Raw genomic sequence first — 23765 nt, 5'->3', positions numbered from 1 at the left:
TCAGAAGAGGAATTACATTTCTAGGATAAAGATGAGGGGTGAACATGAGAGAAAAATGAGAGGGAAACTGTGTAAGGTTGCACTCTCACAAGCCAAAAAAAAAATCCATCTCTATTCTTTCCCTTCTGAAAGGCCATAAAGAATAATAGTCCAGCTGTTAATTTTAAGCTGGCTTTGCTTTCTTTTTTCTTTTTGGAACTTGAAAAGTGATTTCAAACCAGTTCTTACCGTTTCCTCCCCTCATTAGAAAATTCTGATCACACAGCTAAAAGCACTGACACCTGGATGAACTGAACTGCTTGCCAGTGTTGCAGCAGGACAAAAAGAGGTGGAGAATTCATCAATTGCACTACTGAATATGAGTTCATTTATACAGAAAATAATGCGCATCTTATTGAATGAAAGCAATATGAAAGTAAAACGCCTCTGCAGCAGCACATCACACCAGTATTTAAAAAGGTGAGTGTTCAGGATAGCTTTTAGAAATCTAAAAGGGAAATAAATCCAATACAGCTTCTCAAGCAAAGGTTCTGGAACAGGAAATATCAAACATCCATGTTCTTCCTAAGAAGTCTGTGTGTCTTCTCCCCCATTGTAGACACTGCACAAATTAAAATACAAACCCACCAGCAGAGCTCAACCACTTGAGTTGCATGGTCTCTAGATTTTAACTGAATTCTGGGTGAATGAACAAAACTGTAAAAATATCTCTGTGTTTGGTAAAACATGATGGTAAAGGGAATTCCTTTAGCTTGAAAGAGATCTGTCACATGCAGAAGGCTTTGCATGCTCTCACAACCCAACTCACCCCCAGAAACCACATGTGGGACCTTGTGATCCCCTCAGAGCCCCAAAAATGCTGTTCCCTCTGCTGTAAGCATTGTGGATATGTAAAGAGAATATAGAATCACAGAACCACAGAATCGATTGGGTTGGAAAAGACCTCTGAGATCAAGTCCAACCCTTGGTCCAACTCCAGTCCCTTTACCAGATCATGGCACTCAGTGCCACGGCCAAGCTCAGTTGAAAAACCTCCAGGGATGGGGAATCCACCCCCTCTCTGGGCAGCCCATTCCAATGCCTGAGCACTCTCTCTGCAAAGAAGTTTTTTCTCATCTCCAACTTCAATTTCCCCTGGCAGAGCTTGAGTCCATCGTGCCCCCTTGTCCTATTGCTGAGTGCCTGGGAGAAGAGACCAACCCCCACCTGGCCAGAACTTCCCTTCAGGCAGTTCCAGACAGTGCTGAGGTCACCTCTGAGCCTCCTCTTCTCCAGGCTGAACACCCCCAGCTCCCTCAGCCTCTCCCCACAGCACTTGTGCTCCAGTCCCTTCTCCAGCCTCGTTGCTCTTCTCTGGCCCCGCTCCAGCCCCTCAATCTCTTTCCTCAACTGAGGGGCCCAGAACTGAACACAATACTCAAGGTGTGGCCTTCCCAAGGCAGAGTCCAGGGCAAGGGTCACTGCCCTGGGCCTGCTGGCCACGCTAGTTTGGATCCAGGCCAGGATCCCCTTGGCCTTCTTGGCCACCTGGGCACACTGTTGGCTCCTGTTGAGCTCCCTGTCCCTCAGTCCCCCCAGGTCCCTTTCTGCCTGGCTGCTCTCCAGCCACTCTGTGCCCAGCCTGGAGCGCTGCAGGGGGTTGGGGTGGCCAAAACGATCTCTGTGATACTTTTCTTCAGTCTAATTAGATACCAGCCTTACTTATTATCAACCTATTAGCCTCATCCTAAAATTAACTGCTCCTACAATTGATTACAATGCTCATAAACTCTATATGAAAGAGAGTGTTCATTGGAAATTTACATTCTATACTGCTATCTGAGAAGCAGAAGCCAATGCAAACACCACGAATATGGGGAGCCAGATGAAACCACAGAATCACAGACTGTTCTGGGTTGGAAGGGACCCCCAAGGATCATCAAGTCCAACTCTTAAGTCAATGGTCCACACAGGGGATTGAACCTTGGCATTATTACAAACAAGTTTTAACCAACTACGCCAATCTCTGCCTAAAATCCTGAGGCTGCATTACTTAAAATTTGTGCTTCCCCTTCCTTTCCTCCAAGTCCTTCCTCCACCACTGCACCGAAACAGGAGCAGAATCCATCAAACAAGGAGAGAATCCATCAAAAAGAGAAGTGTGTAAACAATATCTCCTTTCCCAAGCCCCCAAACCCCAAGATTATGTAGAGGAAGCAAAACTAGAAATCAGACCAGAACCAGAAACGAGATTAAGCTTTGAAAGTTCATTAAGATGTGCTAATTATGCATGGTGATCTGGATACACAAGCAGCACTGCTTCTTGTCTATTTGGAACTAAAGACAAACTTCACCACCTGACTCATCAGCTGCACTGGCTGCATAGGGAGCTCCAGCAGGCAGGACTTGGTACATTCAAATAGACACACACATTCATAAAGCTCACTGGAAAAAAAAAGGTACTTTTTTTTATTGTGTATACAGACAACTTTATCAAATTTCTCCTTGTTAACCATGTATATATTTTACTTTTTGTCTTGGGTTGAGCTGGCAAAATACAGTTTGTGTGTTAAAAGTCATTTCCCCAAATTTACATCTGTTTTCAAAGAGAAATTCAGGACTCAAATGTGTTTATCCTGACACCATTTATGTAACAGCCCCGAAAATTTCAGAAGGACTAAAGAGCAAACCTTCACCTTTTCCTTCTGTTCAAGGGGACATGGGTACAGCTTATTTTTTCAGCTTTGTACCTTAAGTACAGTACCTTCTACTGCTCTTTGGGACAAAATAACATGCATGGTAAGACAGTACTTCAACTACTAATGGCATGTTTCTGTTTCAGTAAAATCATAACTTAGTGCCAAAAGAAGAACAGGGAAGTTGTTTTTATTAAGGAACTGCTGAAAAAGAACCCCCTCTTTTTGAAGAAATATACTGTATTTCTAGATTTCTGCACACAAGGTAATGTTTCACTATTAAAGCAGGCCCAGTAAGTTCCCAAAGTGATGATTCAATGTCTGTATTTTAATGATTACTGTTGAGACATAATTCATTTTATTATCGATTCATTTAACACCAACATGGCAAGGAAGACGAAACAATAGTTGAGGTCACCATGAACAAACCCTCATGTAACAGAGATTCTGGCAGCTCTCAGTGAGCTGCAAAGTCCTGTGCTTAAGTACAACCAGGGCATCACATCTGATGATTAAACTCACAGAATGTCAGAGAACGCGCTGGCAGCAATACATGAAACGAGGAAGCGTCAGTCAATTTTTCTGCTTTCACAACAAGACGGGGAAAAAAAGGCATTTTTATTGTCATAGCACTTCCAGCAAGTTGATTTTAAAAAGGAGATTTCATGCCAAAGCCGACTGTTTAATCAGATAAAGAAGGCTTTCCTATTTCCCATTGTACAGATCAAGTTGGCTACAGGAGCCACACAGAGCTTTGAGTAGCACATTTTTCCGTCAGGGCTGGATCGTTTGATCATGGCAGAGCACGGGGACTGCTGGGAAATGTGAATCAGAGCTGCAGCAAAGGGAGCCAGGCAGCCTGCTGGGGCCAGGAGAACCAGGGCACCCCACAGCCCACAGCACTCTCTGGCATGGGCCGAGGTGTGGGGGGAACCACCCGCCCCCACTGACAAATTTGTCATGGAGGTTTCCACACAGATCCCAATTAATGCCAATTTTAGTTCAAAGCTCATCTATAACAGTTTTAATATAAGCTTGCTAAGGCCAGCCCCTCTGTACTGATGAAGATACTTCTAATTGCTTTAAAAAAGTAATAAATTCCAAACCCCTACAGCATTGAAAGGTGATATATGGAATTTTCTATACAGGTCTTTGGAAGAGATGTAGCAGTTTATGAAGCCAATAAACCCCTGCTCTCTACAGAAGGTTTTTGTTAGAGGACAGGACACATCTACTTGTGATGCTGTTTGCACCTTCCCCAGCAGACTGGAAGCAGCAAAGGACTGGTGGGTCAGGCCACCTGATATTCAGATTGATGACTCCCTGAAAGGAAGTTCTGGCCAGGTGGGGGTTGGTCTCTTCTCCCAGGCACTCAGCAATAGGACAAGGGGGCACGATGGGCTCAAGCTCTGCCAGGGAAAATTGAAGTTGGAGATCAGAAAAAAATTCCTTCCAGAGAGAGTGCTCAGGCATTGGTATGGGCTGCCCAGAGAGGGGGTGGATTCCCCATCCCTGGAGGTTTTTCAACTGAGCTTGGCCGTGGCACTGAGTGCCATGATCTGGTAAAGGGACTGGAGTTGGACCAAGGGTTGGACTTGATGACCTCAGAGGTCTTTTCCAACCCAATCCATCCTATGATTCTATGACAGATGAACCCACTGATGGGTTAACAGGTCAGAGGGGACCTCTGAGCAGGACCAAGTTTAAAAGCTCAGCTTTTCACCAGGCACTGCCCTGGAAACACCTCCCTGGCACCTCCAACCTCTCAACCTTCCCAGAGTAGCAAGTAGCCCTTCAAGCCTCCACTCCCTCCTGCTGACACTCCTTCATTCTCCAATTCTGAACCAAACTTGGCTCTGAAGTGTGAAGCAGGCACTGCAAAAAGATGCATCCAAGAATTTTTAGCTCATTCCACTGAAATCCTGTTGAAACTGACGACCTGGAGAAAAATTCTTGGAAGTTGCAACCAAAACAGCACCAAACCCCAACCATTAGTCTTACAAACTCAAGCCATGATCTGTCACTTTATCCTGAAATGCAAGACAAATACCTGCCCATACTTTCATCAATATTGCCACTTTCCATGCACTACCAGTATTGGTAATAACTTACAAGGGCAGTTCTATGGTCCCTGTATGAGCAGAACATGCAGAAGCCTGTGATGTGAACTCAGCATTAATGGTCTGTATTTGGTTTATGTTGTATTTGTAAGCAGAAGCAACAGGACTAACTGAGGCAATTCCAATTTGCTTGTTTATTTTCCAAGTCCCAGTGGCAAGAGCACAACTGGTTCTCATGGAAGTATTTGGAGTGCAACACGAGAGAGCAGTGAAAATTTTAGGCTGTTTTATTCAACAATTCTAAAAGAAAACAGTTGGGTGGGTGGTAGTGTTTTCTTGTTGTTGCTCCCTCCCACATCATCATCCCACCTCTTAAATGTTGTTTTTGAGGAAAGAGCAGTGAGTCCCTTTCTGCTCTCCTGCTGCAGACAGGCCACACGCCCATCCATTCATAAAAGAGGGACTTGCATGATAAAACTGAATTTTGCTTTTTCCATTCCAAGCTGCCTTTCATTTTCACACACTGAAGTATTGGGGACTTCATCATTTTTCCAAAGCATCCCAAAAAACTGCAGTTCTTCAGAAGAATTGCCATTGCCAGCACACCTGCATTCTAGAGCTTTAAATTCCACATTTATTCAGCCTGGTGTTAACCACCATAATATTATTTCTAAATGCAACACTCATTCATGCAAATACTGCTGGGAGCTGAGTAGTCTAATCTTTCCATGACTAAAAGTTAGTTTTCAGTTAGCAATTTTTCAAGCACAGTTATGTTAGTTTGCCATTAAGAAAGTTGCTATTCCTTTGAAAGCCTCAATCCCAGAATACCAGACTAGCCCAGGTTGGAAGGAACCTCACGAAATCACTTGTCCAACCTTCTGAGGGAAGGAGAGCCCAGGTAAGATTCTCTAGTTCCATGTCCAAAAACTACGTGTTCAGAAAAACCTTGAAGTTTAGAAATTAACAGAAACAAACAAGTCCCAACAACAACAACACCCAAATGGTGTCTAAAAAAAAGCTTTAACAAATTAAATCATGCCAGTATTACGTAAATAAACCCCTCCATGTGCACAAGCATTATAACAAGATAACAACGTTTGCAATTTTGAAAAGCATTTAGATAATTTAACACAAGCTACCCCATCACTGGGACATTTCTGCTGATTAAAGAAAAAGGCAACAAGCACAGCTGTTACCAACATAAACCAGGAAATCCTCTGCACTGAGGCAACGGGAACAGCAGTACCTGCCACAGGACTTTGTAGTTTGCTCCATCAGTAGCTCGTTAACAAAAACATCTCAATCACACATTTTCACTCCGGCTGCAGCATGTCACAATTCAGCTCCCCTGATATGTTTATCACAAATGACAGGCTACACACAGGGTATTATTCCCCTTCTGCAGAGAGACAACAAACTTCTTTTTTCCTGTTATGTTTTTCATCTTCCCTACACACTGTCCATGACACCCTCCCATTTGTTAGTGGGCGTTTTTCATGTCTTCATCTTTCCTCAGAGGAGAAAAATATGAAGAGGCCACTTAATTCTAACCTCATCTAAATGGATTTATGCTCAATATAATTTAATGCAAATGATCACTGCAGCAATAAGCCAGGGAAAGAAATCAGCACATCCTACATTTTCCCCAGTTATTAGAAAGGCTTTCCAGTCTTACAACATACTTTGGCCTTATCTATATGCAGAAACTACCTTTGTCAAACTAAGCCAAAGGTGAAGGACCTTTTCCTAACCCAGGGCAAAAAAAAACCTTACAAAAATACCTGGCATACCACTTTAACACAGCCTGCACTACTCACTGATAATGCAAACTCAGAAGGCCCAGGAGTCTCAGGCAACCTTTGAGTTAAGCCAATGAGCCAGCTCTAAACAGACACACAGTTATGTCAACAAAAGAAATGCAGGCCAGTCAAACTCCAGTGTTTTTACTGGCATTTTTACTGGGGTTAAATTTGGAAGTCATACCATTCTCAAAAACAGGCAAAAATGCTAAACACTTCTCTTTGAGTACCAGAAAGCAACAGAGGGCAGAGCACTAAACAGCCAGGTCTCCTCCCTGTGAACTGGAGCTGCACAACCTGAGGATAAATGCAAGAGAAAGGGCTGACCATTTCCAAAGGCTGACAGGCAGGAAGTTTCCTCCTGTAATTTGCAGGTCAACAAATCCATTAAAAGAGACTAACAAAACATTTCACCTTCTTCCGCAGAGAACAGGGCTGAGAGGGGCAAGCCAGGATAGAACAAAATTATTCTGGGAGAAGAGATGAAACAGGGTATTGCTACTCTCATTTTTAGTTTTAAAAATACACTTCTCACGTGAAAATAATCACATTTGAGTGATTACAAAAAAATTTATTCTCCTCTTCATGCCTATCAGTGAATTTTTGGGCCAGTATAGCTGAATCACACAATGAACAAGTCACACCATGACATGTAGGTGCTTTTTGGCTTGCTAGAAAGATCCGAGGAAAACTGAGAATAAAGATAAAATACACTGCAGTGAAGTCACTGTACTGAATTCATGACATCATAATTGTTGCCGTGGCAACTGGCCAGTATCAAGCCCAGGATACTGCCTTCACTGCAGAATCAAGGAGCACCCGTGCTGCCACAAAATAAATGTTCTGATTCCAACAAAAATCCAGCCAACAACACAGGAAATAAGATATTACTGCAAGTAAAATGCCTTTTCGATACCTCTTGTTTTGTTCACCTGGAGTGGGACTTGTTAAACACTCTGGCACACATAAAGAGGCCTGATATACGTGATAAAAGGAGTCTAATTGAAAAACATCATGGTTTTCTCCCAGTGTTCCTCAATTTCTCCAGTTGTGCAGTTCTTGTCTTTGCATTTTCCTCTCCTATGCATACGATTGCAGCAAAATATATACAACAAGTTTAGACATGAAACAGAGTGGAAAAAATTTAAAAAAACTTCCAACAACAACGTTTTCCAGTTCTTATTTCAACAAGCCAGAGGTAATCAAAGTGGAACTGTCACACAGCAGCAGAGCTGACTGATAAGGAACATATTCCACATTTGGAGCCCACAGCTCCTTTTGTTTAAGGGCAGCGCCTTCAGACACCAGTCGTGGTTTTCATGCAGTGGCTACAAATCCGCAGGGCTCAGACCACAGAGCAGCTTCCTTGTAAATAAAAACATCATCCCTTTTCCTCTGAACAGTCCTGTTTTACATGAGGAATGTCTGCTATTCCCCAGCTCCTCGCCATTCACAAATACAAAGCTCCAAACCCCCCCAAAAGCAGCTGCAGATTTATCAGACCACAAGTGTTTGTGAGGAGCAGTTCAGTATAAAATGCACAAGTGCCCCATTTGATGCTGAAATATCTGTTGGAATAAGTCACGAGGATTATAAAGGCACATGAAGGGAAGCACACCTGAAAATTAACTTCTTTATAGAATCATAGAGTCAGTTGGGTTGGAAAAGACCTCCGAGATCATCAAGTCCAACCCTTGGTCCAACTCCAGTCCCTTTACCAGATCATGGCACTCAGTGCCATGGCCAAGCTCACTTGAAAAACCTCCAGGGATGGGGAATCCACCCCGTCTCTGGGCAGCCCATTCCAATGCCTGAGCACTCTCTCTGCAAAGAAGTTTTTTCTCATCTCCAACTTCAATTTCCCCTGGCAGAGCTTGAGTCCATCGTGCCCCCTTGTCCTATTGCTGAGTGCCTGGGAGAAGAGACCAACCCCCACCTGGCCAGAACTTCCCTTCAGGCAGTTCTAGACAGTGCTGAGGTCACCTCTGGGCCTCCTCTTCTCCAGGCTGAACACCCCCAGCTCCCTCAGCCTCTCCCCACAGCACTTGTGCTCCACTCCCTTCTCCAGCCTCGCTGCTCTTCTCTGGCCCTGCTCCAGCTCCTCAAGCTCTTTCCTGAACTGAGGGGCCCAGAACTGAACACAACACTCAAGGTGTGGCCTCCCCAAGGCAGAGTCCAGGGGAAGGGTCACTGCCCTGGGCCTGTTGGCCACACTAGTTTGGATCCAGGCCAGGATCCCCTTGGCCTTCTTGGCCACCTGGGCACACTGTTGGCTCCTGTTGAGCTTCCTGTCCCTCAGTCCCCCCAGGTCCCTTTCTGCCTGGCTGCTCTCCAGCCACTCTGTGCTCAGCCTGGAGCACTGCAGGGGGTTGGGGTGGCCAAAGGGCAGGACCTGCACTTGGCGTTGTTGAACTTCATCCCATTGGAATCAGCCCATCTCTCAAATCCACCCAGATCCCTCTGCAGAGCCCTCCGGCCTTCCAGCAGCTCAACACTCCCTCCCAACTTGGTGTCATCTGCAAACTGGCTGATGATGGCCCCAATCCCCTCATCTAAACCATCAGTAAAGATGTTAAGCAAAGCTGAGTCCAACACCGATCCCTGGGGGTCACCACTGGTGAGTAGCTGCCATACCAACTTGCTGAATGAAAAAGTCAGGAGTTGCAGGTCAGTAACATCAGATAGAGTTACAGTAACACCTCATGGTTGATTAGCACCAAAGACATTGTTTCAAAACAAATTGTAACAAACAGAGCACACTATACAGGAAAGCATTCTCTGCTACCTCAGTGGTTCTTAAAGAGCAATCTATAAATTAGTGCTGGACCAAAGGACACTTCCACACAGCTGTACATAATTAGTCCATGTGTCTAAACAGTCCCAGTATACATTGATGGGGTTTTTTCAGCTTCTAAGAAAACAAAATCGCCCTAGTTACCAATTAAACACCAGCACCACAATTCCACATTGGCTTCGTGCCTTCATAGCACACTTTCCCTGAGGGATCAAGTTCACTGATTACACCAAAACCAAAAGCACTGCAGTCAATGCCCCTGCAGGCTCCACTCTCTTTATAAAGATGGTCTCAACAAATGAGCACTACACAAAGTAGAGACTACAAGCAATAAAACAAAGAGTTTCAGATACTGATGATTAGCAGACAGCTGTGCCCCACATGCCTGTCTTCAGTGTGCTCTTAACATTCCTTCACACAACCAAGACTGATGACCACCACTTGAATGATGACACCACGAAAATCCCGAGTTTAACTCATGTTCCACAACAGGAAGTGTACTTGGGGAATTACTAGAGTTGACAGCACACTCTAAGGAAGTCATGGAGTGTGCCAATCCATTCCCAGCCACACAAACATAAGGAAATGAACAGTCTTTCACATGTTTTTAAAAACCTTAGGAACAGATGCTGCCAACTCCAACTGTATATCCTAATACACCAAGAAGAGTTAAAACAACTGTCACAAACTGAGAAAACTGAGGAAGTTGATAGAATCTCACACAAGTTACACCATAAATGCAGAATTCTCATCTTCTCTGCAAATTTAAGGGTCCGTATTATACAATTTGCAAACCTATTTGTGATACAAATATAGGACAAATGGCAGTGACATTCCCTTCCTCATTAATAAACGCAGCATTTACAGATTTAACTTGGAGAATATGAAATCACCACTTAATAAGTAATAAAATACTCTCACTGTCTGCATCTGATTTTGCTTTCTGAAAGACTGACAGATTAACAGATGCCTTAAGCAACTCATGTTGCTTGTCTTGAGTGCACACAAAAAACTAGAGTATCTCAAGACTTTAGAAAGCTTTTCATATAACTTTGAAATGAACTTGTTGAATTAGGTATCCCCCAATAGTCCTTTTGCTAAGTCTAAGTTTTGCTTATGTTAACACTAAATAGGGAAATGCAAAGATGTAAGTGCTGGTCCACCCTCTGTACATACTATTTTTTCTTGTATTATTCATGTATCACTATTATAACAAAAGCAACAACTGCAAATACTCTGCTGGGATCCTCAGAGATGCCCACAGCACTTGCAAACCTGACTAGAGACATCACAACACAAAGAAATGCTACTTGTCCCTCCTCTCTCTGCCAACAAATCAAGTTGAGAAAGGCTCAGGGATTTAAGATGCCACACAACTCTTCTAATTCCTTTATGCCTTTATTCAAACTTCCCCATGGCAAATTCTTCCCACTGTTGAGAGTTCATCACCCACAATTACAGAAAACTTAAGTGCAAAAGCACTTAAATACAATGTTATATGCATTAAATTTAGCTGTTAGTTCAGAAATAATCATGTTTACTACAGATACCATTAAATTGCATTCGAAGATGTGCGTGGATCCATTTTCAAATTTAACTATGTTGAGAACAAATATTAAAGATGTAGTTTTTGCTAACACAGGCATGGCTGAAGAGCATCCTCTGGAAGTTTTGGGGCGTTGACCTTTGGTCATGCCTTCATATATTTGGAACAAGTCCCTCATGCATCACTGACCCAAACCACATAATAAGGTGCACCTACATTTCAACTGAGTTCCAAACCAAATTAAACCATATAATGATAAAACAGCATGTTCATCTCTCAGAACTGAGAGGAGACATTCTTTACAATGCCACTGTCTCCCACTGTAATGAGAAAAGGAATAGTCTCGAAATAAAATCAGCTCGAACATTACAGAGGTCTGTAGGATAATTCTCCCACTCAAAACCCTCAGCTGGTCTTAAGGAGTTGAGAATCTGCTCAATTGTGGATCTTTTACATGAAGTAGTAACTGAAGCCGAGTTATTAACACCCACTCTCTTATTTGCACAAAGTAAGAGAGCAAAAGGAGCTTCCAATTCTCCAGCTCCCTCATAGGGAAGAAATTAGTAGGAAAGCCCTTGGAATAATCTCACACTTGTTACCCAGAGCTGGAAATGTGTAGAGCACACAAGGAACATCATCTTACCTGAACTCCTTCATGGTGCTCCTGATCACCTTAGGATAGGAAAGGAGCAGGTACAAAACTTAGGATGGACTCAGAAATAAGTGGGAAAGTGTTTTCTTTTTGTTTGAAAGAGCAAACTAAAATCACCATCCAGGCTCTGACCAAAGATCTACCTGACCCTCCTCCAGGCAGGGACAGAGTGTGAAAACAGGGCAAGCACAGGGGTAGCTCCTTTGATTACATTCCCAAACAGTAAGAATGCAGCTTTCGAAAATGCCTTTTCTTAATTCAAAAATGAGTAAAATCAATCAGGTTTTCAGTTTATACTTTTCCACCTGATCTATCCTCATTGTCTGGCTAAAAGCCTGTCTTGTCTTACAACTGCTGCTACTTTGACTTGTTTTTCCAGGGCAGAAGGACAGTCTGGCAGCTGGTGGGCTCTTTCCTTACCTTGGCACACCCATCCCAGCCAAAGGGAAGCTGAGCTGGGAGCACAGGAACAGTTGGATAAAGGTTAGCAATGATGTGATTCAAAAAACTCGCTGTGAGAGACAGTGGGACTGACCTGAAGGCAGAAGCTACTGGAGCTCAGACTAATTACACAGAAATTCTCCATGTTCCCAGATACTCCCACCCTCCCAAGTTTAGCTGACTTTGTTGCCATAAGCTGTCTAACATAACTACATTACCTGCTGTTCCATTTCAGCCAGAAAGACACCCTTATGATAAAAGTTTAAGGGAAATGACTTGTAAGTCACATCCTTCACTTGAGATACTGGAAATACTCGTAGCAATTTACACCTTGTAGTTCAGATCAACATAAATTCAATAAAAGCAGAAAAGTATCATGGACTGGAGTTGGACCAAGGGTTGGACTTGATGATCTCGGAGGTCTTTTCCAACCCAATCCATTCTATGATTCTATGAATATCCAAAAAGGGCCACAAGTTTCCAACACTGTGAACAGACACCCTTACTCAGAAACAAAGATTACAAGTGGAAAGCCACTGCTCCCTTTGCCCTTCTACCTCCAGTCTCTTCACACAATCCCAACACATTTCTGAAAGAAGCCAGGACAGTTTTACACAGTCTCTGCCAAAACAGACCACAGTTCACAAAGTGATGGCCAAATTTGTCTGCTTATGTTCCCTCTTCTTTTGGGCAGCAGCCCACCTGTAAATTTGATTAAGTGTAACATGAACTGTACCCTCAGACAAAGCAACTCAGAGGATCCCTCACAGATCTCAAACCGAATTATCTGGGCTACTTTAGGCAGGGCAGATCACAGCCTTTCCTATCCCAGCTAATTTTAACTGAAATGGATTATACAGTACGTGAAGATACCAACAAATGCAGGGGAACAGGAAACTCCAACAGTCAGAAGCAGGAATGTCTTCTGCTACTACAACCAGGATGCTGTGCCCAGCCCAAGCCTTCTGGTACTTTTCCAAAGCATATGTGCATGCCATTGGAGGATGGGGTGGGAAATGTTCCCAGAGAAGCTGGTAGGGAAGGGAGGCAGCATTTACTGGCATATCCATCTCTCTGCAGCCTTAGAAAAATTTAAGTATCTATTTAAACCTACATTTGAAAATTCAAGTAACAGCAATAAACTACTGAAGATGATCAGGAAAGAAAAAATGATGAATCTTTGCAAACAGAATTCCTCAAAGAAACTTGAATCTCATTTCCCATTGACTGGACTGTATTAACTGATGATGCAGAAATGAGTGATTCAAACATCTGAGTAATTTCTACCTGTATTCACTGCACAGTTCTCCCCTTCAGCTGCATCCAAGTCATATAAAGCCACAACTTCACACTGGTATGGTCAGGCACAAATTACTAAGTCACGTGGTATTTTTCAACTAAAACTGAATCATCGAAAGGACAAAGAGAACAAACAGCGAAGGAGCTCACTGCAAAAAACATGGTGACTTCCTACCAATCCTCAAAGAAAAAGAGGGGAAAAAAGAAGCAAGCTGCATCTCCAACCTGATTCAACAGAGGGTTTTACACTTATCTTTAAGTCTTCAACTGTATTTACTATTTTAGTAACTTAGATGTTCATATCTTCCTTTTCCAAAGCTTCGTGCCCTGTCATACAGTGCCAAACATGCTATACAAGCTACTTCATCTCTATACAGCCAAATCAGATTTCTGGGAAGAAAAAAATAAAAGGAATGATGAGCAAAAGGTTCCTTGTCACGGTATTACAATTTACAGAAAAGATGAATCTGTCTCAGAGTGATCACATTAAGTGGCTGAAGCAGTTATGCTTGGGTTTGGTGAGGGCTCTTTTAAAGCTGCTTTACAGGGATATAAGCCCAAAATTTAGCAGAAGTAACGGTGTCTGTAATTTCCCAAGTACTTTTGTCAACATGTCCTTTCAAGTCACAGTCTGTTTTAGAGAGGTGACTCACTGTAAGCAGCACTAAAATAACGGGAACCACTTAAAGGTCTCATCCACAAATTATTATTGGAGTTTTTGTCCTTGCTATGACAGCACAAACCACATCGAGTGTTCAGTATTACTGCTTTCTAAACTGCTCCTCTGCACAGGTGCAGTCTCATCTCTGGCTTCAGTGATTCATACACAGCCTACTACTATAGAACAGGAGATCCACCATAGTGCCCACAGCTACACATTCCCATCACTTGCCATTAGCCAGGACCGTTTTACATCAAGTTGAGCTCATCAACTCAATTAGCTGTGGTTTCACAGTGGTTTATGTCATTCTGAAAGCAAAGCTGTGCAACTAAACCAAGCAGAATACTTGCTGCTGCTTTTGAAAAGAGGAAGCTTCATGTCCCTTCCTTCTTTTCCTTTCCTCCACTTTCACTCACATGGTTCTTTCTATCCTCTCTCTTGCAACTGAAAGTCTTTGTGGAGACAACTTCAATTCACAAACCAAAGATGGAAAATGATGTGGGGCTGGTTTTCCATCAGGTTAGCAAGTTAAGCTAGAGCATCCTGGAAACCAGTTAAATGCTAGGATGAGTGCCAAGTAAGTGGTGGGATCACATGGCTGAGAGCATGACTCCCCATTTATGCCAGCAGGGAAGCCATTGGAGAGAATGAAATTATGAGAAGACTTGGGTCAACACATGTGCTTCTTGTTCCCCTTCTTGATTGGTACTGCTACTATTTGTCTAATCTCATTGTAAGCCAGTTCAGAGAGCTAAACCAACAAAAAAACCTATTCATTATTTTTGGCGAGGGTTGTTCTCTGCCAGTTTAATTCCCTGACCCAGCTCGGCACAGGAATTGGGGGAGCGTCTGCACCGGTGCAGGGAAGGAAGGGGGCAGGAACACACAGGGAGATGAGGACGGGCTCGGGCTGATTTGAACTGTCACTGAACCGCATCCCCTGGAGCAGATCTGCATCACACCGTAGTTAGAACTGACAGTAATCTGCCTGTGCGACGGGAGGCCTTCGTGTCTGCCGGGAGGGAGTGCCCAGCAGTGCCAGCACCGCAACACCCTGCACCAACCTCAGCCCGGGCACGAGCCTGGATGGTTTCCTGTAACAGCAGAAATATCACAGCGCTCTTACCTTCCTTCAGAAATACTGTAAAACAGTAGTTAATTCCTTCCCTAGCAACACCCCTGTGAAAATGTGCTCTGTAATTCCCATCACACAGATTTAGCCCAGAACAGCAAAGCCAGCAAAACTGGTGACAAACTCAGGATTGGAACTCGGTAAATCCTCTACAGCAAAACAACATTTCATCACTTAACTGTTATTAACACTAAACTAAATCAATTAGTCAACAGCAGCCCATAAAAAAATTCCTTTTGCAAAGACTTTGTAATGCGCTATAAAGCTCATATAGATAAGACAGTTAAAAAAAGTGGGTATTTCCTAGATAGTTGTGAAATAAGAAACTAGGGAAAGGAATTACACTGAGATCTTAAGTAATTATTTCCTTTTCTATAGAGAAAAATAAGTGTGCATGAAGCAGGATAAAGGCCTATTCACACAATTCAAGAAATTTAATGCAAAGAGCTACAGAAAGGAAAATACCCCTAATGCATTTTTGTCCTCAGATTAGAATTGTCAAACTGTTTCATGTGAAACACAAGCAATTAGTTAATAGACACTAACGAAGGGCTGTGTATTTCCTTAGATTTATTTCCTACACTCAGCCCAACAAATCCCACACTTAACTTGCCCTGTATAACAATGAGGCACGTTTGGAAAAGCCGGGGGGAGGGAGTTTGTTAACACAGAAGCAGCAAATCTCTGCAGTGGTGAGTGAACAGCCAGCACTGTAAGAGTATCCAGCAACAAGAGATAGTCTTTCATTCACATTCCAGCTTGAGCACAGCCAAGCAGATCACATTTGGGACGCTCAAGTCATACTTAATTTTGTTCAACACCTTCTTTAGGCAACAGCTTTGTCACCGAGACTGAAAACACACGTATGTCATAGAAGACAGTCGTTTGCCAGGATTGTCACTGATTGTCTCAAGATAAAAATAATAAAGCTGTAAGTGCAAGTAGCAGAGGCTGCCTAATTGTCAGCTGTATAAAATAGCAGTATCAAGATTATTGTCCTGAGGGCAACAACAATTTAAGACGAATAGAAAGTGATGCTGCAACCTGTTATGAGGTCTTGAACTCTATAGGAGCTAAAATTTGAGGATAGCAAATGAAAACTTACTGCATGCTACCAAAACCTACTGCTAATTTGCCAGAGAACCAGGAAAGAAAACAAACCTAGGGGAAGACTTGAACCCTATTTAACAAAAAGAAACTGCATGACAGATGAACCCAACCACAACATCCTGGACAGCTCGGGCAAAACATTTACCCCACAATTCTTTGTATCCTCACACATCTGAATACAAATAAAACAACACAAGTGAGCTACTCCAAATGTGGAATTTACTGCTAAAATATGAAAACTATTATTGGATTGGCAATGGTGTTCCAAATCCCATTTCTCTGGGCAATAAAGGATTATGATCAAGCTGAAGTAGCAACAGCACTTGGGCACACCACAGAAGAGACTCCCAGCCCAGACTATGCTGGTGCTTCCTTAGGCTTAACAGACAGACCAAGTTGAAGGCAACCTCACCAATTCCATCAAGTGAGGCCCCTCCACTGTCACTCACCAGGACAGGCACTCACAGGGTATCCACATCCAGCATCAGGAGTCAGTATTAACAGTGCCTGAATTATGGTTGTAGGCTAATCTTCGAGAAATTGATAGTGACAGCAAACCTGAGATTCTTTCCTCTTTAAATGGCAAGTTGGGAAGCTTAGATTCTCCCCCTTCCTTCTGGGAAGTGAGGGGTAAGCTCTAGCTCCTCTAGTTTTAAAAGCACCTTCCCCATTCTGCTCTGGCATAGCTCAGCCTGTTTTCCAACCAGTTGTCAGACTGCTAAATTTTGGTCAGCTTTGAAAAACAGAAGGAAAATAAAAAAGACAAGAGAGGAAATGCAGCATCACCCTGATAATTGAGCAGACATAATGAGGCAGTAGGACTATTTCATAGGGAGAACAAATCTTCCTTCTGTCTTGAATTCAAAGCTGAAAAGAGCCAAACCAGAACATATTCTCCTGATAAAAATTAGGAAGCACTGCAACAGTAGCACAACCCTCCACTTTCATCACAGCCAGGTAGTTCATAGGGAAGAAAAAAAGCTGCTTTTACTCTCTGACCCAACAGACACAAAGATGGTCCAAGAAGCAGCTTAAAATCTGATACCTACCAGTGATAAACTTACACAGAAGTTCTTTCTTAAGCCTGAGAGGTTAATACCCACTCACTAGTCTGGGCACCTTCTGACAGGGGAAGATGATGCCAAGGTTTGGGAAAGGTGCTGCCCACTATCGTGCTACCCTTGGGCTTCACTGCTCAAGACTCATTTCTACCCACAGCACATTCTGGTAAAATTGTAAGATACAACACAGGCACACACATATATGTTTGAGAGAGACACATCTGCATTTTGGCATGTAAATACCAGAATTCAGCACTATAAGCCCCAGCTCAGCCTTAAGATTGCACAAGGCCACTGTCCAGTATTCCACTCTATAAAAATTACTAAAATGTCAGCGACAAAGAGATTTTGGTTGCAAGGCACAATGTACATTTTTATCATGCTGGATAAAATATCTACAGTCTCAGCAGTGGTTAAATTGCTGCTATAAAGGAAATTGTCCTCAGATAAATGGTTTCCCTATGAGAAGGTTTCAGTGCTACACCTCACCCCAGGTCAATAAATCAAATTAACTGCACCTTGTCCTCTGGCCAATGACATCATCGGCTTGACCACATCTTGTGAAGCGAGTGCAAAAACATATGCTATTTAAGGCATGAAATCATATTACTGCTTTTTGTCCAGCCAGCCTTGTGCTGTTGGTCTGTGAAACAGTCAGTCACCTGAACAGTCTCATTACTGATCTACAGATTTTTTTTCTTCTAGTATTCAAGGCCTGTCTCTGCCAAGGGTGAAGAAAAAAAGGATAAATAATCTGAGTTGTTATTTTTTAAATCAAAATGCTTTTCATTAGCTGCGGCGCAGTATTTTGTGACAAATTAAATTTAGAACCAAACTACGTCTGCACTCGCACGTGAACTCTCTTCCCAGTAGTGCTTCAGAGATGTTTACATGCTAATCTGGCCCTGCTACTCTGAAGTACCCTGCTGTTCGGTCCTTTTTCTCCACAGGGTGAAAACAATGGTCCCTAATGAAAACCTACACAGTTTTATCTGAAACCCAGCCCTGCATAAATATTTTAGTTTTTTACATTACTGCCTCTTTCTAATAAAGCAGCCCATTTGTTTTATTTCCAAGTAGACCAATATCTGGTTTAAAACTCCATTACTCCAGACAATTTAAGAGGATTAATTTCAATTTTCACTGAGTGTTCCTATGACACAATCACAGATAACTCATCTTCCTTTCTAGACCCTGTGCTGCCTAGTGGTATCTTCTGTCTTGAAAGCCAAATCTAAATGAAAGGAGAAAAAAAAAAACCCAACCCAGAACAGTCAAAGATACAAGCAGCGACAAAAGCATCTGACACACTGCACTGTTAAACTGCATCCACATTAAGTAAAAAGAAGGTGAATAAGATTATCTTCAATGTATTCAATTCTGTTTGTGTTCAGAGGGAAGAGGAAAGCTGTTCAGATTTTTGAGTGTGTCTTCTATAGCTCTCTCAGTGCCAGGAAACGTAAATTAGAAGCAACTCTCCTTTAAGGAAAAGAATCAAGGACAAAGGGACCAAAAATGCCCAAGCCTCTGAAAAGCAGATATGAAAGGAACAGCTTTACAGTCTTGAGTTGCTATAAATTAAAAATAAGCTCCTTATTTAAAAGACATGAGTGTTTGAGAATCTATGAGCAGATCTGATGCTGCTCAAGCCCCAGGAGGGTTTTGTTTTTGCTGGCAGGGGTGGAGTGGAGATGGGGGAGGTCATTTTGGTTATTAGTAAATAAATCAAGCAGCAGAGTGAGGCCTGGGCTCTGCCAGAGGAGCCAGGGCCTGGCTCTCCCCCTCCTCTCCTCACACAGCCTGGGTTTGATCTCGGGGCCCTGTGGGTTTGCCAAGAAAATTAAAAAAAAAAAAAAAAAAGGAAAGGAAAAAAGCGAGAGAGCGAGAAAGAAGAATCATATTGAACCACAAAAGCACATGGGGCGAATGTAAAATATAAACACGGCGTTGGGCTCTGAGTGGCTGTTATTAAAGGTCTGAATTACTAAACATGAGAGGCGGGGAAAGCCGGGCGGCCATTTCAATAATATAAACCTCCCCGAATTAGACATTATTCAAATGAGGAGGAGAGAGAGGGAGAGCGCGGGGAGAGGGACAGGACCGGCACCGCCGTGCCCTGGGGGGCACGGGGGACAGGGGCAAGCACCCCGGGGCACATCCAGTTCCTGGGGGGCAATCCCAGCCCTAGGGGGGCACATTCAGCTCCTGGGGGGCCACATCCAGCCCTGGGGGAGCAAACACCCCGGGGCACATCCAGCCCTGGGTGGGGGCACATTCAGCTCCTGAGGATGGGGGACAATCCAGCCCTCGAGGGGACACATCCAGCCCTGGGGGTAGGGGACAATCCCAGCCCTCTAAGGGACACATCCAGCTCCCGGGGGTGGGGGGCAATCCCAGCCACTGGGAGGTGCTAATGCAGTCCTCGGGGGGGGGTGTGCAATCCCAGCTCCTGCGGGTGGGGGGCAATCCCAGCCCTCGGGGGGGTGCAATCCCCCCGCAGAGGGGCACGGGGGGCTCTGCTCGCGCACCCCCCAATGACCCCCCACCCGACCTGCCCCTCGAAGAAGGGGAGGGGGGGAATCGTGGGGAAGGAGGGTTAAATAAAAAGCCGAGCCACGCCGCGCTATTACCCCCTCCCCACGGTGCGAGGCCCAGGCTCTGGGGAAATAACCCCGGCTGGCGGGGGGGATGCGGGGGCAGCGCTCGGAGCCCAGGGCTGCTGCCTCGCCCGGCCCCTCCGCCGGGGGGACCCTGGCCTGCCGGGGGCTCCGCTCCCCCAGCATCCCCCACACCAGCCCCGGGCTCCATGAATATGTAAAGCGGGTTTATTGTGGGCGTGCGGGCCGGGAGGCGGCCGAGCCACCCCCGCACGCTTTTGGGTGCGGGGCTGCCTCCCCCCTGCCTCCCTCCCTCCCTCCCTCCGTGTGTGTCCCCCCCGTCCATCCCTCGCTCCGTGCCGCCCGCCCCGACCCCCGGCCGGCCGCGCCGCCGCCGCCCATGCCCCCATGGCCGGAGCGCCGTGCGGGCTCGGGGTGCGGGCGGGAGCGCGTGTGAGTGTGTGCGTGTGTGCATGTGTGTCTCCCCAGCGCGGGGAGCCTGCTCTGCTTCTCCTTCTCCTTCCCCCCCCCCGCTCCCTCCTGTGCCGTTAATTATAATAATCCTGAGTACTAATAAATTATGCTAAGCGGGGCCGGGCGGGCGGGAGGGGGGGGGGTGATGGTGGGGGGGGGGGAGCGCCCCGCGCGCGCGAGTATGAATATGAATATGTAAAACGCAGTAATGATTACCTGCCGCCGCCGCCACCGCCGCCGCCGAACTCTCATCTTGACTCGCTGCTCCTCCGTCCGCCATTTTGAATATTTTAACCAAAAATCGGCCGCGCGATAAACCCTCCCCCCTCCCCTTCCCCTCCCTCTCCCCCTCCCCGCACCCTCCCCGCCGGCCGACGCATGCGCCACGCGCGCGCCGCTCCCCCCCCCCTCCCCTCCCCTCCCCGCCGCTCTCCCAGGCCGGGGCGCGGAGCGGCGCCGCGCATGCGCAGCGCGGAAAGAGGCGCACCCCCCCCCCCCCCCACACCGCTCGCTCTGCCGCCCCCTCCCCGCGCATGCGCAGTGGGGGTGCCCCCTCAGGGCGCGGGGTGGTCCCTCCGCACCCCCTGCCCCGTCTCCACATCAAAGGGGGTCCCTGGGGGGGCTCAAACATGTAGGTGGGCAATAAAGGGATTGAAATTAGTGCGGTTTGGGGAGCGGAATATGAGTTAGTCTGTGAGGGAATGGCAATGGGCGCGCTGAGGGAAAAATGGGGGGGTAGTGATGGGAAGGGAGAGTTGGGGGGGGAAAAGTTGAGGGGAAAGGATGAGAATTTGGGGGCAAACTGAGGTGATCAGTAGGGGAAAGGAAGGGGAAAATTCGGGGGTAAGGGAGAGAATGAACATTTTGAGGTAAACAGGTAATCAGAAGTGGAAAGGAAGGGAGAATTTTAGGGGTAAAATTGGGAGAGAGTGAGCATTTTGATGTAAACTGAGGAAATTAGTGGGGGAAAGGAAGGGCAAAACTAGGGGTAAGGGAGAGAATGGACGTGTTGAGGTAAAGAGGTAATCAGTAGTGGAAAGGAAGGGAGAATTTTAGGGGTAAGACTTGGAGAATGAACATTTTGAGGTAAAGTGAAAAAATTAGTGGAAAGGAAGGGAGAATTTTAGGGGTAAGACTGGGGAGAATGAACATTTTGAGGTTAACTGAGGTAATCAGTAGTGGAAAGGAACGATTTGGGGGTAAAAATCTGAATCTGTAAGGAGAGGATGGATGTTTTGAGGTAAACTGAGGCAGTAGTGGAAAGGAAGGGAGAATTTTGCAGGTTAAACATGGGAGAATGAACATACTGAGATAAACTGAGGCAGTCAGTGGAAAGGGAAAACTTTGGACATAAAACTTGAGAGAAAATTAATATACTGAGGTAAACTGAGCCAACCGGTAATGGAAAGGAAGGCAGAATTTTGGGCGTAAAACAAGGGGAGGGAATGAACATTTTGAGATAAAAATGAGGTAATTAGTGGACAGGAAGGGAAAAATTTGGAGGTGAGAGGAAATGGATGTATTGAGGTAAAATGGGGTAATCAGTGGATAGGAGGGGAAAAATTCAGGGGTAAGGCAAAGAATGGATGAGCTAAACTGAGGTAACTGGTGGTGAACAGGTAGGGAAAATGTTGAGGGTAAAACTTGGGGTCATTGCAAGGAAACAGGAATATTCTGAAGGAAAAATCTGAGGTAATCTTGAGCAGAATGAACATTTGGGGGATGAGGTGAATTTAGTCATTGAGGTTATGGTTGTCAAATCTAGGTAATCTAGATGGGACAAAATATATTGGGGGCAAAATCTGAGGTAATCTCTAGGGAAGAGAATGAATATTTTGAGGTCAGCTGTGGACAGGTAGGGAAATTTCTGAGGGGTAAAACTTCAGATAATCTGTATGGTAAAGATGCCTGGCAGGAGCCTGTCTGGGAACAGGCACTCCAAAGAGGCTGTGTCTGTGTGGAAATACCTGCCCAGACTGCACCCAGACCCTGGGCAGAACTAAGCCCCATGAATAAAGAGGAATTGCTTCCAGGAAAATGGAATCCCAGAACTTGCAGTCTCCATGGAGCAGGGTGGGTGCCTGAGTGAGGGTCTGGTTTTCCTCCAGAAAAAAGCGATTGCACAGAAGCAATTCCCCTCTGTAACATCCCCTCATTTCAGCACAATGCTCCTGGGGGGCCTTTCTCAAATATTTTATCCTCTTCCCACATCAAATTTGACTGTCCTGGAAGGGGAATCGGGTTTCATGTCTCCCTCGTTAAAAGGGAGTAAATAAAAGACCAGAGGGACTAACAAATAAAATTGGCTTTAGACTCAAAACCTTCCAAATCAGGACAAGCAATCAGCCAAACAGAGTGGCAAAACTTTGCTAATTCTCGGCAGAGTAAAAATAAAACTTGCTTGCATTCTTAATACTGCATGAATACATGTTATCCCTGAGCTTTGAAATACGCGTGCAGAGAAAGAAGGAAAGGGAGGGTGATAAGGAATGGCACTCATTAAGGACTTGGTCTTAACGTTTTTTAACAGTCATTAACTCCAGCGGGTCAGAGTCCAAGCCAGATTTTCTTCTGGGGCTTCTGTAGAGTGAGAGGAGCTGTCAGGGATCTGTTCTTGCAATGCTGTTGCTGAAGAAATTACGAGTCGTATCAGAGGCAGTCACTACATTTTTTTCAATGTTAGGGAAGAGCCAGAAAGGAAAGGCTGAAGGAGGGAGACAGCAGGGGTTTATCTCCAAGGGGTGAATCAGCAAGGTAATTTTGTCATTTTTATTTAAAAATAAGTTCCTCTGATAATGGGATTTTTTTTCTTGCCATACTGTAAAATAGCCTCCTCATTGCAGAAAACACTGAGAGAAATGGAGTGTGCTGTGAAAGAGCAAAAACCTTCCCCTCACACCAGTCCTCCTCATGCACATTCATTTGATGACACTCTACACCAGCAATTAAGCACTTTGTCTCGCGAAGATCTGTGTTTCGCTCCCAGAAGTGAGCATGTAAACAAAGGCATATTGTCGTGCTCCTCTTCGGCTCAGCCATGATCCTTGCGGGCCAGTTAATCCAGTTTTATGGCCAGGTTACACCAGCACTGCAGCACGCAGGGGCTGCACCAGGACAGATAAAGGTGCAGAGAAAGGGCTGCCTAGATTAAGACTCTGCACAGCTCTAATCCTGCCTGCACTGAATATTCTCTCCCGTATCTCCCCATCTCACCCAAAGACTCTTCTCAGTCCTGCCTGCCACTTCCCAGTAACCTCCTCCCTGACAGCAGCAGCTTCTCGCCGGGGCGGATTTGCTCCCATTACCACACCTGATTTAGCCTTTGCTCTCGCCCAGCTTCTGCACAGTTAGCTGGAACGCACGGCTACCAAAGCAAAGATGTCTGAAAACAAGTAGTTGCTGGTGATTTGGGTTTTCTCTTTGTTTTGTTGTTTTGTTTTTTTGTTTTCCTGGCACTTCAC

At 45.0% G+C, this 23765-nt stretch overlaps 1 protein-coding gene across 1 annotated transcript in view; it reads right to left on the bottom strand.

Annotated features, from left to right (window-relative positions):
• POU2F1 (POU class 2 homeobox 1) overlaps positions 1 to 20576 on the bottom strand; it is a 117387-nt gene extending 96811 nt beyond the window's left edge. The window contains exon 1 of the mRNA XM_071563962.1: positions 20521 to 20576. The gene's annotated coding sequence lies outside the window, so the exon portion shown is untranslated. The remainder of the gene's footprint in view (positions 1 to 20520) is intronic.
• Between the last annotated feature and the right edge of the window lie 3189 nt (positions 20577 to 23765).

The sequence above is a fragment of the Pithys albifrons genome, chromosome 1 (assembly GCF_047495875.1).
Source record: "Pithys albifrons albifrons isolate INPA30051 chromosome 1, PitAlb_v1, whole genome shotgun sequence".
NCBI lineage: Eukaryota > Metazoa > Chordata > Aves > Passeriformes > Thamnophilidae > Pithys > Pithys albifrons.
This window is presented reverse-complemented; position numbering and strand designations above follow the sequence as displayed.